The following is a 17,071-nucleotide window of genomic DNA, read 5'->3' as shown; positions in this document are numbered from 1 at the left end:
GCCAGCACCAGCCACTGGAACCTATTGCATGATGCTCTCTGGTTCTGAGCCTTCTGCCTCCTTCCCTATTTAAGAACCCTTTTGATTACATAAGGGCCACACAGATAACCCCCAGGATACATCTTTACTTTAAGGTCAGTTGGTATGTTACTTTTTCTCCTTGCCATGTAACATAACATACTCACAGATACAAGGATTAGGATATCAGCTATTTTAGGGGGGAGAGGAGTGCATTATGCTGTCTACTGCATGCCTCTAGTCCAGCTGTCCCTGAACTTCAGACTCATGTACCTGACTAGTGCGTTCTAGAATTGCTTATCTGACTTCAACAGCTGATTGGCATCTAAAACTCAACATGTTCAAAACCAAACTGCAGATCCTCCCAACTTTATTCTGTGATGTTTCCCATCTCAGTAACTGTCACCACTATGTGCCAGTTGCCCATCGGACTTCTATCTTTCTCACCCCACTTCCAAGCTATCAGAAAATATGGTGGACTCTAACTTTAAAATGTATCTTGTATGTGATCCCTTCTCATTACTTCACCTCTTCCACCCTAGTGCAACGTGTCTTATTTTCTTATTTAGATTGTTAAGTGATGATCAAAAATGCTTTCTAAGTGGACTTCCTTGCTTCTACTCTTGCCCTATTTGGTCCGCTCTCATTACAGTACTCACAGGGGGTCTTTTAAAAGCATAAGTCAGCTTGTGTCTCTCCTCTGCTGCCAGAGTATCTTCTCATCATGTTTAGTATAAAATCCAAGGCTCCATTGCCTACAGAGCTTCCAGCCCCTGGCCTCTCCTGCCATCTCAGTTCCTGCTCTCTCCCCTCCCTCTAGCCACACGGGCCTCTCTGTCATTCCTTCTACATTCGAAGCTCCTCTCACTTCTGGGTTGTTCCTTTTGTGATAGGAAAGCTCTTCCCTCAGATAGCTGTCCAGGTCTCTGCTTAGAGTGGTCATACAAGACCACCCTACTTAAAATAAACTTCATTAGTTTTCTATTGCCTCTGTAACAAAATACTACAATTTAGCATCTTAACACAGATTTATTAGCTTATGGTTCTATAGATCAGAAGGCTGGTTCTGGTCTTGCCAGGAGAGCATCAATGTATTGGCAAAGCTGGGCTATTTTCTGGAGATTCATGGAGGAATTGGTTTCCTGTTCTTTCAGGTTGTTGGCAGAATTTAGTTCCTTGTGCCTGTAGTAACGTCCCCACTTTCTTACTAGGCTATAAAATGAGGGCCATTCCAGCTTCTGTAGGCTGCTGTAGTCCTTGATTGTGGCCACTTCTTCCATCCTCATAGCAGCAGTGGTGGGTTGAGTCCCTCTCAGGCTTTGAATCTCTCCTACCTCTTCTTCCACTGTCCCTGTTATATTTCTCTGACTCACCCTTCTGCTTCCTCTTTCTCTTTTAAGAGCTCATGTGATATTATTGGATCTGCGCATATAATCCTGGATAATCTCCCATCTCAAGATCTTTAACCTTAATTCTGCAAAATTCCTTTTTTCATGTAATGCATCATCTTCACAGTTTCCCGGGTTTAGTTGGCCAGGTCATTGTCTTTCTGGGACCATAATTCTGCCTACCACATGGTCCTCTCCATCTCTCTCTGTCTACTTACCCTGCTTATTTGTCTTTATAGTACTGATCAAAAACTAATGCTGCTCGTTTTACTGTTTGTCTCCCTAACTAGACATTGAATTTTATGAAGTCAGAAATTGTCCTTTTAGGTTACTTTGGTAGATTCAGCACCTACAGCACCTGGTACGCAGTAAGTGCTCACTAAATAACTGTTAAAAGAACTTTGTGTTTACTCTGGGGTATCTTGAGTTTGAAATCCTATGAGATAGCTAAGTAGAGCTGTTCAGTAAGCAGTTGAGCATATGCATGGGACCTGATATTGTTTTGATTGGTGGGGGGCTGGGGGGAGATGTAGTGGTAAGCTCACATATTGTAGAGTTAGATATCCTGGACTGACATTCAAAGCTGGCACTGCCCAACTGTGGACAGATCACATCAAACCTCCACGTAAAGCATGGGAGTAATAGTGTACCTATCTTTGGGATTGTTGATGGGATTAAGTGAGAGTCTACACATAAAGTGCTTATAGTTCAAAGCATATAGTAAGTATTCAGTACATGTGATCATGTGTGAACAGTGAGAAGAATAGGTAAAGTGAGAAGTGAGGAATGAAGTTGACCCAGAACAGAGACAGTTGAAACACTAAGGGACAGAAAGAGGAACAGAAGGCAATACTAACAACAAAAGTTGAGAATAGCCAAAGAAGTTAAAGGAAAATCAAGACAGTATCATGCCAAGGAAGTCACAAGAAGCATAGACTGTTTCAGGAAGGAGCTCATGGTGCACAGTGTCAGATACTGCCAAAGGGTTAAGCAAAATAACCCACACAAAGGAGGTATTGATGTAAAGAATAAGAATATTCAGTGGAAAACTCTTACTCAAAGTTCCATTGCCAGTGAGGAAGTGAAACAAAGACTATGATTTCAATCCAGTACCTGTGCTGCTTTCTTTCTTAGCAGTAGAACGTTGGTTTTAACGGACATCCTGGGTAGAGGTATGTCTCAGTCGTCCTTGCATGTTGGCAAGGCCACTTCACTGGGTTCTAGCCAATGGGCTAGAAGCATGGTTGACTTATGAGACTATTGGCAGTTCTCTCTAAAAGAAGAAAGCCCTCTGCATGGCACAGTAAACAGTCAACAAAACAAAGAGGCAGCCTATGGAGTGGGAGAAAATATTTTGCAAACCATATACTTAGATAAAGGTTAATGTTCAGAATATGTAAGAAACTCATACAACTCAGTGGCAAAAAAACAAATAACCCATAAAAATGGGTAAAGGATCTGAATAGGCATTTCTATAAAGAAGACATAAAAATGGCCAACAGGGACATGGGAAAATGCTCAACCTCACTAATCGTCAGGGAAATGCAAATCAAAACCACAAAGAGGTATCACCCGACACCTGTTAGAATGGCTTTTACCAAAAACAAGAGATAAATGTCAAGGATGTGGAGAAAAGGGACCCCCTGCGCACTGTCAGTAGGAATATGAATTGGTGCAGCCACTGTGGAAAAGAGTATAGAGGTTCCTCCAAAAATTAAAAATAGAACCACCAAAGGGTCCAGCAACTCCCCTTCTAGGTATGTAAAGTGGTGCAGTTGTCATGGAAAAGAAGGGGGCCTACAGTTTCCCCTTCTGTCTGACTGGGATACAGATACCACGGGAATTTTTTGGTCACATGCAGCTTAATCTAATATTAACTGTTGAAGTGGCCACTTTGGAATTTGCCCTAAGCTCCATGTAGTTCTTCCTGATACCAAAGTAGGTTGTCCTAACAGTGATTCACCGTCTCTGCTTTAAATGACCCACAAGGCAAACTGGAGTCCCTCTTAACCCAGCCCACTATCCCCTGCAGTGCCCCAGGCTCTGGTGCAATTGCAAGATTGGAGCTAGCTTTGTTTATGTTGTCACAGAAAGTGCTAAGTGCTGGCCTTTCCATTTCCTAGCACCTGGGAGACAAGTGAACAATTTTGGGATGGTTTTGTGAAGTCAGGACTCTGTGCTGGTTGAATCAAAGCCAACAGGCCACAGTTGTTTGTCTGAACCTTGAAGTCAATATTTGAGAATACACTGAATGGAAAGCAGTGGACTTTTGGGGTAGGAAAGAGAGAAATATACATTACAGAAAGATACAGTGGGAGGTAATGGAAGGAAAACTGTAAAATCAGGACTTGCTTTGTCTTCAGATAGTTTGGTGGTCCTGGACTGGTTTATAACCCACCTGTTTCACTCTAAGACTCTTGTACTTTTCATTGTATTACACATGCCATGAAAAAGCTTCAAAATAATCTAGGCAGATTTGGAACTATCACTGCATGGGACCTAGCAAAGGAAAAGGTAGTGTGTAAACCATCACCACTGTGACCTTGGCCTTCCAGTAGTGGTGTTAAAATGCCCCAGTTTATGCACAATTTATTCATGACTAATAGCCTATATTTTTCAATTCAGCCACTCATGTCAGAAATATTCCCTCTGGACGTGGAATTATTGAATTTAAACAAACGCTTATTGGGCACCTATAATTGGTCAAACTAACAAACATTTAGGTTGATATAGACTATGGCCTACATCTAATTAGTATTCCAGTTTAACAAACTGTGCTAACTGGTCCCTGAAGGTTCATTAGTAAAGGTTTTCTTTGCTTCACAAATGCTCAGTTAGAATTCCATACTTAGAAAATGCACGAATTAAATCACCACTTCACACTCAAGAATGGTTCCTCCCCCAAGTTTAGAGAATTTGTATGCCCTGGTCAGTTGTTTTGGACTATTTCAGCACTTATGTCTTTTTTTCCCTTTAATGTCACAGTTATTGCCAACCAGAGTCCAGTATTCAGACATGTTTAGCCAGGATCAAGAGATATTTGTAAATACCTTTAATGAGGGAATGAGGCTTTAATTAAACAAACATGGTTTGGGATGAAAAGACTCAAGCTGTATATGAATTTGCTATTATTTGTGGTTGATTGTCTCACACCTACATGTCCTGATGATGGATGTTCCTTCATTGTGCTGGAAGTAAACATTCTACTCCTTTTTAAGTTTTATAGTCAGCAAATGAACTAAAAAAAATTATTATAAGAGCTTTGTGATCATTGATACTTCAAGGTGAGTAGTAAGTGAGGCAGAATAAAGTGAATAATTCACCTGCCAGAATTTCCAGTACCCTACTATGCTATGACTTCTCTTGAAGTTTTTTTTTTTTTCAGACTTTTTCATAGAGTACTGCATGGAAATGTATTCTGCATTACCATTAATGGTCTAAAGTGTAGTCTTCAGGTGTCTCAATGCATTGGAATGATTGGATACTTGTTTTAAAATACCAGTATTGACTACATTCACCCTGCCCCAAACTGCACAAAATCTGCTGCTTCAATATCTAATGGGAATGCCTGGAAAACTATTTCAAATTATGTCTTTTTGTTTTCTCTCTCACCCCTTCTTCCCTTAGCCTTTCAATTACATTTGTATTTTAATATATTTTCTTTCCCTCACCTCCTACCTTACCCTATTAAGAACTTCTGATCTAAAAAAACAGAGCTCTTTGTCAGAAAAATAATGTTGATTACTTTAGAGAGAATTGTCTTACACCCAATTTTGTTGAGTTAGGGTTGATGATGTAATGTGAAAAATACCTATATTTTAAAATATTTACACACATTCTGAGGGGTAAAAAATCAAGGCATTTCTCTTAGAGGGACATCATGTACAGAATGAATTTTGAGCAGATTTTTGAGAAAGGAGTAACAGGTAATGGTGAGGCAGAGGAAGGCATCTTGTGTATTGGCAGAGGATGAAACAGACAAATCAAGGGTGAGGAATCACAATGTTCAGGATAGAAATAATGTTGGAAGAAAGTATTTACGTGTTATTTGCCAAGTTTCCACAAAGGACCAATTATGACAAATAGCTCCTACTTTCACTCACTCTTTCCCAAGGTCAGAGAGCTGACCGCATGAAGAGACTGGGTCTAGGATCAGTCAACCTCTCTCTCTCTCTCTCTCTCTCTCTCGCCCCTCTCTTAGCCCCGTCCTGCCACAGAGCAGGTCCTCGCCTCCTCTTCCTCAGGTGCTGCCCCTACCCTGCCTGGGACTGGCAGTCAGCTCAAGAGAAAGGCAAGGATAAACCATATTCTGTCATCTAGCTTTATCAAGGATAAGGCTGATATTTTACCTTCATCCTTTTGATTTTTCTGTAACTATTTATCATCACATTTGATCTGATCGGTTAAAAGAAAGGCATTATTATGACTTTTAAATCTCAATGCATGGAGAATTGCTTGTTTAGGTCTTCTGCCCATTTTTGGATTGGGTTGTTTGTTTTTTTCTTATTATGTCATATGAGCTGTGTATATATTCTGGAGATCAAGCCTTTGTCTGTTTAATCATTCGCAAAAAAATTCTCCCATTCTGTAGGTTGTCGTTTTGTTTTACTTATGATTTCCTTTGCTGTGCAGAAGCTTGTAAGTTTAATTAGGTCCCATTTGTTTATTCTTGCTTTTATTTCTATTGCTTGGTTAGACTGCCCTAGGAGAACATCTTTGAGATGTATGTCAGATAATGTTTTGCCTGTGTCTTGACATTTATTATTATATCATCTGTTATTCCTTAATTGTTGTGTGCATGCTTGGTTAATTTATACACTGATGAAAGCAGGGCTAGTGACTCATGCCGCAGAGCCTCTCCTTCCCCAGAGTGCCTAGCACAGTACCAGACATGTTATGAAAGTTTAATATATATTTGACAATCTAAAACAAGTCCCTTTCAGTGACTACCCCAAAAGACTGAGATGTGGGGTGCTGTGAAGTTCCAGAGACTCACCTTTAAGTCTCACACATTAGGAAAAAAGCTCTTCCAGAGAAGGAACTGTGCTCTCCGTCATCACCGTCTTAATGATTAAGAACTAAAGGCCCACAGACGCAGAGCCTGGCAGTAAGCACTTGGGGAGTTTGGAAGTCCGTTTCCAAACATAGTTCACATATGTTTTTCAATGAAAACGTAAACGGACAACTCGGACTTGCTTTATGCTTTGATTGCTGATAATCAGATTCATTGGTTACTTTTGCTTGAACAGAGTCATATATGTTGAGAAAGTTCTGCTTGTTCATCCAAAAAATAGACTTTAACATTTAGTAGCATAAAATTCAAAAGTATTGCTTTTAGGTCTACTTTTTAGATGTGCTCTGCCTTAATTTAAAAAATTGTTACTGTTTTATCTTTCTCTTATTGCTACATCTACATTATAAAAATCTTTCGGAGTAGGCACCATATATTCTTTTTTCAAACAAGTAGTGTGTATTATTTTAATTTTACTCTTACCGAAATAAAATTTATAGTTAATAGAACTACATATATTTCAGGTGTGCAATTTGATGAGTTTTGATGTATGCTTACACCAGAAAACGATGACCATAATCAAGATACTAAACATTTCTAACACCTCCAGAATTTCTATGTGCCTTTGTATGTCATGCCTCACTTCATTCCTTATATCATGTAATCACTGATCTATTTCCATATTATAGATAAATTTACATTTTATGGACTTTTATAAAATGTAAACACACAGTACATCTCTTTTTATTGCCTAGATTGCTTCATTCAATATAATAATTCTGCGAGTCATTCCATATTGATGCGTTTAGTAGGTGGTACCTTTTGGCTGTTGAGTATCATTCCTTTAGATGGTCATACCATATTTTGTTTGTCTGTGCACTGCTGATGGACATTTGGGTTATTTCCACTTCTAGAATATTACAAGGGAAGCTGCTATGAATATTTATAAACATGTTTTCATATGGAATTGGGTTATAGATGGTGTATATTTAAATTTTTAAAAATCTGCTGAACTGTTTTCCAAAGCATTTGCACCATTTTACATTCCCACCAGCAGTTTATGGGGACACATCACCCCTAACACTTCATATTACCAGTCTTCCTAATTCTAACTATTTCCAAAGGTTTTTAGTGGTATATCATTGTTTTAAATTTTTCTCTTAGTGTTAAATGATGATGAACATTTTTTCCTATGTGCTTGTTGTCCATCTGTGTATCTTCTTTTGTGAAATTTCTGTTAGATCTCTTCCCCTTAAGCTGGCAAGTTGTTAGAGTTCTTTATATATTCTAGATTTGAGTCCTTTACCTGATGTAATTTTTAAATATTTACGTTTAGCTTCTTCATGTGGAATTTTAGATCACTGAGAGTGTGTTGTATTTTTCTGGTTCTTTGTATGTTGAGTAATTTTGGATTCCATTATGGACATTCTGAAAGTTGTGTATTGTATACACTCTGAGTTCCATTATATTCCTCTGAGAAATTTTGTTGATGTTTTCTTTTTTTAACCATTAATTAATCAGGCACGACAGAAGCTATAACTGTTTTATTGCTTTTTGTGGGTAGTAATCTAAATCTTAGTTAAATTATTTAAGCCTTTGTTGTATTGCTTTGACTGTGTCCTACACATGCATGGTTAAGGTGTCATCTGAACCTCATTTTAGTTTTCGTATGTAGAATTCGGGGATCTATTCCTCCAGCTTTCTCCTTCTGGGATTCTCTTCTCACTCTCCAGTGGTGGATATTGCTATCCAAGCTTTCTCCTTGGTTCTTCCTGCAAGAAAGATGACGGGACTTCTCTTTAAGTGCAGCCCAGCTTTGGGGCAAAGCCATAGGAAAACACAAAATTCAGCCCCATGCTTGTTGTTGCTCCAAATTTCTACTTCCTTCCATAGTCTGCCTGCTTTTGTTCACCCTTCAAAGTCCTCAGGTTTGTATTTTTTCCCCAGCAACTATAGTTGTTAAGAGTGGGAGGATTGGTCTGTAAGGGCCATACCTCCAAACCAGAAGTGGAAATCCACCATATCTTCTATTATCTCTTTTATTTCTTGCTCCAGTCTCTTTAGAGCCAGAGTAGGGGGTTAGCAATCAGGTCACCATTTTTCTTTCTGTTTCTTCATGAATGTACATAACTAAGACAAATGAGACACATACAGGAGACAAACAGAAGTTGGGAGGTTGGGGATGTGGTTGGGGGAGAGATCAGAAGTATCAAAATTTTCCTAAACATCACAGAATAATTATTTTGGGTCTTAAGTGGGTTGCCAATTAATGGACTATGTCCGATTTTTTTTTCTTGGTTTGTTTATAATACCTACCGTTGTTGAGTATCTACTGTGAGTCAGGTGTTGTGCTTGGTGCTTTACATATATTATTTTGATCCATTTGTCTACAACAACTAAAGATTTTTTTCAACTCTATTTCCTTATGTTAGAGAATGGGTCTCAGAAAGGTTAAATACGTTGTTCAATGTCACATACTTTAGAAGTAGTAGTGCTGAGGACACAAATCCTTTTCTTTCTGTCACCAAAGCCCTGTCCCTTCCCCCCATCACCCTACTTCTCAAGCTCGAATCTATTCTAGTGTCTTTGCCTCTCTATATCATTTTGACATGGCGTCATTTTCTTTTGTTGATTTAGGGGGCCGTTGATTCCCCCAAAGGGGTTACCATCTGTGCAACATATGTCCAGATCTAAACAAAAATTGGGGACTAAAATACAATTCTTCATTTGTATTACAAAGGGAAGGCCAGTCTCATTTCCCTTTTTAATCAACACAAGTCTTCAATAAATGCTTGTTGAAATGAATTGAGTCCTTGGGAAAGTGTTTAGGGAGATCAAGTGAATCACTGAAGTAACCATGACAGTTGAAAATCATACACAACTTAGGATCTATTAGCACGTTCACTTGTACCTTAACACATACATTGTAACAACTTGAAACTAATTAGCAGCTTGTTCTCTGTCTTGTATGATCAATGGTTCGCTTTTCACTTACAAGTTTTTTTCTTGCTCAGCTTCCCGAAAGAAGAGATGAGGACTAATGGATAAACATACCAAAATCAGGGAAGTTTTATGCATTCTAAAGAATTTTCTTAACATTTCTTAACATTGTTCAGAGTTAAAAACATAGGGGTTTATGTCTATGAATTCTTTTTCAACATCTAACCCTGATGTTGAAATACGGCCTCTGTACCCCTACTTACTGACATGAGAACAGAATTTTGGATGAAGTAGAAAAGCCAGCTTTATTTCTTTGCCAGGCAAAGGAGGCCATAGGGAGCTAATGCCTCTAAAACTGTGAGCTTGCTGGGGAGAGAAGGCAGAGGATTTTATAGTCAAAGTTCAAGAGTTCAAAGGGCGGAGCTAGTTTCCTTAGAGACTGCATTCAGGGTAACAAATTGTTGCAGAGCTATTGTTGTTTTGCAGATGCAGCAATCCCTTTCCCTCTACTGGATATGAAGTTCACCTCTGGCTTTGGAACTCCTTTAATACTCTTGTACCTAGAACAAAGGATACATAGGAACAGGGTCTGTGGAAAAGAGCTCTAGAGAAGAACTTGTGCAGTTTAAAGTCAGGCTGATAAATGTTTTTAGCCTTTTAAGCAGGCTGAGGCCTGGGACCTCCTGTTGCAGTTTGAGACCTGCACTTTAAACAGCAGGATACAAAGAAACCACAAGGGGCCAAAAATAACTACAGACATTAACAGCTGGGACAAGTTAAAAACAACAAGATGCATAAAACACCCAACTGCTGTTTCTGAGGTGTCAATGTCAAGAGCAGGGCACTGGGGGCAAAGGTAAGGCACTGAGCAGGATCCCTGCATGCAGCCCCATGAGGGGGTTGGGTGGACCACCCAAGCCTCCCTTCTCTGCAGCCGAATCCTGGTCAGTAAGAGCATGAGGAAAACCCTTTAAACCATTATACAATTAAGTGGTTACAAACACCATTACAGATATCAGATGGTCACCTATGACAATAGGGTCCTGCTCGGTTACACTAAAATTATCATTCTGTCGTGTCTGTGGACTTAGTTATTTCTGAAAAGGCTAGGGTTTTTTCTCCCTATGACTCATTCAGTGTTCATTTAGCAAATATTTATTGAGCACCTTATATGTTCTAGACACTGTTCTGAGCGCTGGAGCTAAGGCAGTAAAGAAAATAAACATCATTGCCCACATGAGCTTACCTTCTAGTCGGGGAGACAGACAATAAACTAATACATTAATAAAATACTGAACAAAAAAGTAAAATATATACCATGTCAATGATTGTAAGGCCTATGGAGAAAAATAAGTCAGAGAAAGGAGATAGACAATGCTATTTAATTAAGATGGTCATGAAGGCACCACATGGTAGATAATCTCTTGAGTCAAGACCTGAAGGAGATGAGGGATCAGGCTCTGGGGTATCTGAATAAAAACACTCCAGAGGGCTTGGGAGTCATCCGCAGCTTGTCATCTCTCTCACATTACTAATGGTTTGAGGGCCCTGAGCAGGGAGGCACTGAGGAAGGAGCTGCCTGGCACATTCAAGGCACAGCAGGTAGGCTGGTGGGGCCAGCACATGCCAGCAAGGGGGTGGGGGCAGGTGGAGTGAGATTGCTGTATCACGTAGAGCACTTGTTCTCAGTAAGACCCAGGGGTGGAGGGTAGGTAGGTTTGAGCAGAGGAGGGATATAGTCTGACTTTTATTTTATCAGGATTTGTCTGAACAGAGTAGGACACCCAGATCAGAGGGGAGAACAAACAAACACTAGAGACAATTAAAATAATTCAGAGGTAGGATCCTGAAAGATTGGACCAGGGTAGTGACAGGGGAAAAGCTGAGAAGTGGTCACACTATGGATATGTTTTACGGGAAGAGCTGAAAGATTTTGCTGAGTGGAATGAGAAAAAGAGAAGTCAGAGATGCATCCAAAATTGTGGTCTGAGCACCAGGAACAATATAATTGTCATTAAGCGAGATAGGAAGGGCCTTGAGAAGAGTATATTATGAAAGAATAAGAGTATAGTTTTTACATGTAAAGCGAAAAATGTCCATCAGATACCCAAGTAGTAGGCAGTTGAACAGAAGAATCCAGAGTTGGGCTAGAGATAGAATTGTGAGAGTTTTCAGAATGTAAATAATATTTAATACCATGAGTATGGTTAAGATTGCCATTGATTTTTGGAGTGCTGTAAAATTAAGAGATCCAGGAGATGAGGAAGGACACTAAGAAAGTATGGCCGGTGAAGTAGGAGGCAAATGAGGAGAAGAGAGTGTCCTGAAAACCAAATTAAAGAAGTGGGCAATCAACATGTCAAATGCTGCTCACAGGTCAAATATGGTGACGAACAACAGTATGGAGGTTGCTGAAGATCATGATCACATTAAAACAGTTCAGTTAGAATGAAGGAACCAAAAGACCGCGTGTGAAATATTTTAGAGATAATTAGAAGAGTGCAACTGTAGCTGGTGAGTATAAAAAATGCTTTCCAGGAATTTTCCTCTTAAAGAGAGGCAGAGAAATAGCGGGTAGCTAGAGGCAGCTGGAGGGGCAAGAGAATTTTTATTTATGTAGTAAGATGGGAGAAATTACAACATATTTGTATGCTGCTGGAAATAATCCCACAAAGAGGGAGAAGTGATGGTGCAGGAGTGAGTGAGGAAAATTACTGACAAAAGGAGCAAGAAGGGATGGAGTCTGGTGCACAGGTGGAGGAGCTGGCCTTGGATAAGAGGATGGACAGTTCACCCAGAACAGAGGGGAGGGAAGTCTGAGTGTCTTGGCAGCAATACAGGTGCATGGGGAATTTTCCTTCTAATTGCCAGCACTTTCAGTTGTTAAAAGGAAGATTAAGCAATTTAAAACCATGTTGGCACATAATTATAAAGGCATAGTAAATATTATTGATTTTACTGGGAGAAATCAAAGCTGAAAGGAGTTGGCTTCTCAGGTCTTTCATTTTTCAAGATGAGGAAACCATGGCCAAGAAATTAACAGCTAGTTGCTGCCAGAATTTATTGCATCTCATAATCCTGTTCTTAGCTCACTACATTCTGTTAGTTAGTTATTTTAAAAGTTACCATCCCCATTGGTAAAGATACTTTAAATGAAGTATCTGTCTGCGAAAAAAAAATGTATATCAATAAACAGTACGTATACCAAGTCAGATATAATAATAGGAAATCATAAATTGCAGTCTTCCATTATTATTTTATCCAACCATCACAACAACCACGAGTTATGCATTATTGTTAACAATTTTGCAGTTAAGAAAATTGAGACCTCAAAGTACTTAAGTAACTTGGCTAAGATTATACAGACATTGGTGGCAGAACCAGATCTGAAATCCAGCTTTTCTGACTAAAATCCAATATATTCTCTAATATATTTTGTTATTTCTAATAATGAAATCTCTAATCATGCTCCCGAGTTATCCAAAAGCTTCAGTTATTATTTTTAATATCTTGTATTAAGATCAGAAAACATGTAAGTCAAATACAGTTAAAAATGAATGTTTTAACATGTTAGGGAGTAAATTTCCGTTGCCTGAAGGTATCACTCATCCGGAACTGCCTTTTTCCCAATGATAGACAAGATGTCCAAACACAAAAGAGAACTGATGATTAGAGGGCAACAGATGAAAATAAAACTTTTTTGGGGTGAATTCAACTTAAAACTCAAACAAGCTAGTTTAAGAGTCACTGATCCTCTGAGGTATGGAAACATTTTAAAATATTTCTTAGACCTTGAGATCACTGGTGGAAAGAAAAGCTGGTAATTTTAGAGACGCGATTTAAGAGAAGATCCTGACTCATGGAACTTGCCACCCACCCAATGAGCCAAAAAATCCAAATATTTTAGAATAAAAATTTTTGCATTAGTTTTGTTCCTGATACTCATGAACCAACTAATGTGAGCAAAAGCTATACTGAAGCTAGTTTTCTCAGGACAGCAGAAGTAGAAAGTTGATTGGATAACACTGCCTGCTTCCTCTCATTTAACCTTGGGACACAAGCTATTATCCTCAGGTCAGTTTATCTCAATCTGGGTGCTAGACTCTTCCTCTGGATTTCTTCATACAATTTTTCTTGTCTCCTGGGTCAATCTGTTATCTCTCTGATTGAGACTGAGGTTTTGCCATCTCATTGGTAGGAATGCATCTCTTATCTACTTTCTTGTCTTGGGCTTCTAGCAACTTTTCACTGTGGTGAAATTTTTTTTCAAGAAGTAATAACAATAATGACAATTTATGGAGTGTACACCAGATGGTAGTCATTGTGCAAAACACTTTAAAAAATGTTTATACTCGTTTTATTCTGCCAATGACCTTCTGTAAGTACTATTTTCATCCACTTATTACACATATGAGTAATCTGAGGTTTAAAGACAGAGTAATTTGCCCAGGGCCCTACAGCTAATAAACCCTTTTTGTGTAACACTGGGCACTGTTTCATGGTAGGAGGACCTAGGGAAAGGCTTAAACTGTCTCTGTTTTTGTGAGAGAGGCCTCAGGGAGACAGGTGGAAAGTGAGAGGTAACAAGTCGACAGTACAGTCTTTCTAGTAGTTGAACGTCTCTTTCTAGCTGGAAATCTCTGTAGTCCTCAGAAGGAGAATTGTTATGGGGCCACCAACTGGTCTGAGTTTTCCTTGTATGGCCCCATCTACAAGCTGAGAATCACTGTTGTAATTGAGTGGGTACTTCAATCTGGTGTTGGTATTATAGTCAGTACCTTCATGGAAATGAAGGCTAGATGAGAGAAGTCAAGAGCCAAAGTGATTTGGGTTCCATTATCATGTTACATAGTTTGCTTTCCTGTTTCCTGAAAGTATCCAGTTAATTTGCAGGGAGGTGAGCAGCAACATCCTGCTGTTTTTCTGTTTCAAATTGAAAACATTGGGTTGGTTTCCCTAACTCTGCATGTCCCTGCTCGCTCAGACTGGGATCCACTGTGCCTTGCCCTTGGTTCCCATTCAGATGCACTGTTTCTGGCCTCCTTTGTCCTTTCTTATTTCTTGGCACTGCAACCCTGTCTTACATTTGCTTACCACATCTCCGAGTTTTTTTTCCGAGGGATCCCTATCTTACAAGGATTTTCTGGTTGATTTGCCTATGCGGGTGCATCTCAACCCTTAATCACCTCACTTTGGCCTGCCTTCCCATCTGTCCAGGGCCGTAGTAGGTGGGTCTGATTTCAGCATTTGTCTACTTTTTCTTCCTCAACTCTCTTGTTTTGAATGCAGGGTCATATTTTGTTTCTGCAGCCTGATCATTCATTCATTCCCTCTTCACTTATTTAAATTAACAAATGCTTGTTGACTGCTTTCAAGGTGCTGGGTCTTCTGTTACCTCCTAGGCATGTATTAGTGAATAAAAAAGATAAGATTCTTTCTAGCATTGAGGAATTCCTTTATTGGTGTTTCTTCCTAAAAATCCCTGACTTCCGTAGAGTTTCAATCAGGTAGCATCTAAGTGAAAAATATATCCTGGTGCATTTCAAGCTTTAATAGAGAATCTTAAGGAATCAAAATTTCCTTACAAGCTAGTTTCTATAAAAAGTCAACTAAATAGAAAAGTCAACTAAATAGGAATTAAAGGGAGAGGTTAAAGCTAGTTAAATAAATGCATTTTTAAGTCTATTATATTTTTTTTCAGGTCTAAATATAAGGAAAGTTGCAAATTTTCGTAATTGCTTTGCATAGAGTATGAAACTGAGGAAACTGTTTCAATCCAACTTCTACCACCATCCAGTGGTTATTTCATGTCACATAATTTAAGATGTTTTCTTGTTTTTTTTTCTTTTATTTGGAGAGGGGCTATTTTTCATATGGCTGAAAACATATTCACGTCTGCCTTTTTTCATTCACTAGGGAGATAAATTATGTATATGCTGAGGATAATTTAAAAAATTCACAGTTCCCCTTTCCCTCAGTCGCAGTCATTGTTGGAATACCTGCCATTGTAGGTGTATGACAGTGTCTTCCTGGACACAGCAATCAAGAGAGAGCATTAATGTGTTAGGGGCTTTTTTAGGAATTAAACATCTCTAGTTCAGACTGTGAAGTTGAAGTAAATAGACTACATGGATATCGATAGCATATGCATAATTTTTTTTTGTAAAATGTGTGATGTTTAGGATTCAGAGAATATAAGCAAAAGCCCTGTAGTTGTGCTTCTGAAAAGTGAGAAAAAGCAAATAGGAGACCATTTGGAGATAGAACACACAAACCCACCACCAAAACTAAGCAGCTATAGCACCTTTTTTTTTTTTTCAAGAACATATTAACGAGGAAAAAGTCTTAAATACTGTGTTGTTAAAACATGCACAGACATGCATGCATGTGCACACACACACTAAGAAGTTAGTGCCACTTGGGTAAATAATAATTTGATTTTTAAAAGACCCCTAGTCATGGCACTGTGCAATTACGATTTTAATAAGTAACTACAAACTTTAATTAACTAGCTGTAAAATGCAGACTGTCCTACATAAGCATTATTTGTTAAATACAACTTCAGAATGAAACTAGCCAACTTAATTCTAGTAATCAAGTTAATACATAAGAGATTCATTAAGTGTTGTCTTTTTCTACATTTTATTAATGGTTTGTGTAAAACTCAGCCTCGTAAAATGTGGAACTGCTTGAAAGTTACAGGCTATACCTCTAATTGAATGAAGAGAAAATAAATATCTAGAAAAGGCACAAACTCTGGGAAACAATATGCACAATTTAAATATAATTTCTTGGTGTGTGTTTTGGTCTTGTATTTTCTTCTTTATGTTTACCCTGACTTCTGTTTATTTTAGAAGTCCAGAATTTATACTCTGGGGATAGTATCATAGAGTGGTGAATCTGAATTTAATGACTTAATGCTTAAATTTTTTTTCTTTAGAATGTAATCTATGTATTAATACGTTGGCATAACTCATTATAATGCCACATTTAGTATGGTGCCAAGAATACAGTAGGTATTCAGTAAATACCTGTGAAACGCAAACTGATCTTGTCACCATCCAAATGATGATTGTCCTATGTTTCCTCCCCCTTTGCACATCTATGAAATGAAGCCTATCCTTATTGTATCTATGATGCCCTATAGGATACTCAAAACTCAGTGCATCCAAAGAGAAATTCATCCTCTTTCACCCATTCATCTGTGGTTCATGTCATCAACATCTGTCTAATCATGCAAGTCAGAAACCGTGAAGTTGTCCTTTTTTGCTCTTTTTCAGCAACCCCTGTCCATCTGTATCTGTTGAATCTGGCACTGCTTTTCCACATTCATGGCCATTGCCTTAGTTTAGTGCACCATATCTTTATCTGCCACAGCATGCTCCTAAATGGTCTCCTTGACTTCCTCCCCCACTCCCCGCCCATTCCCAGTCATTCTGTACCTTGTTCTAGAGTTATTTTCCTAAAATATGATTTTCATCCCTTCCCTTGGAAATTTTCTCAAGTATCAGATGGAGCCTAAACTCTTCAGCATAACAGTTGAGATACTCCACCATCTCCAGTATTCTGTCTGTTTCACTCCCATATGTAGCCACTTTCTCCGACACTTCTTTGAAGCTCACTGAAATTCTTGAAGTCCCAGAAACATGCTATAAACTCTATGCATCTATTCTTTTGCTTATAATATTTTCTCTGCCTGGTGAATTGCTGTATT

General features: G+C 38.7%; 1 long non-coding RNA gene across 1 annotated transcript in view; it reads left to right on the top strand.

Annotated features, from left to right (window-relative positions):
* The window catches only part of LOC140689283 (uncharacterized), a 299,698-nt gene that overhangs the window by 45,024 nt on the left and 237,603 nt on the right, over nucleotides 1-17,071 (top strand). The gene's annotated exons all lie outside the window — the stretch shown is intronic.

This window comes from Vicugna pacos, chromosome 25 (genome assembly GCF_048564905.1).
Source record: "Vicugna pacos chromosome 25, VicPac4, whole genome shotgun sequence".
Taxonomy (NCBI): Eukaryota; Metazoa; Chordata; class Mammalia; order Artiodactyla; family Camelidae; genus Vicugna; species Vicugna pacos.
This window is presented reverse-complemented; position numbering and strand designations above follow the sequence as displayed.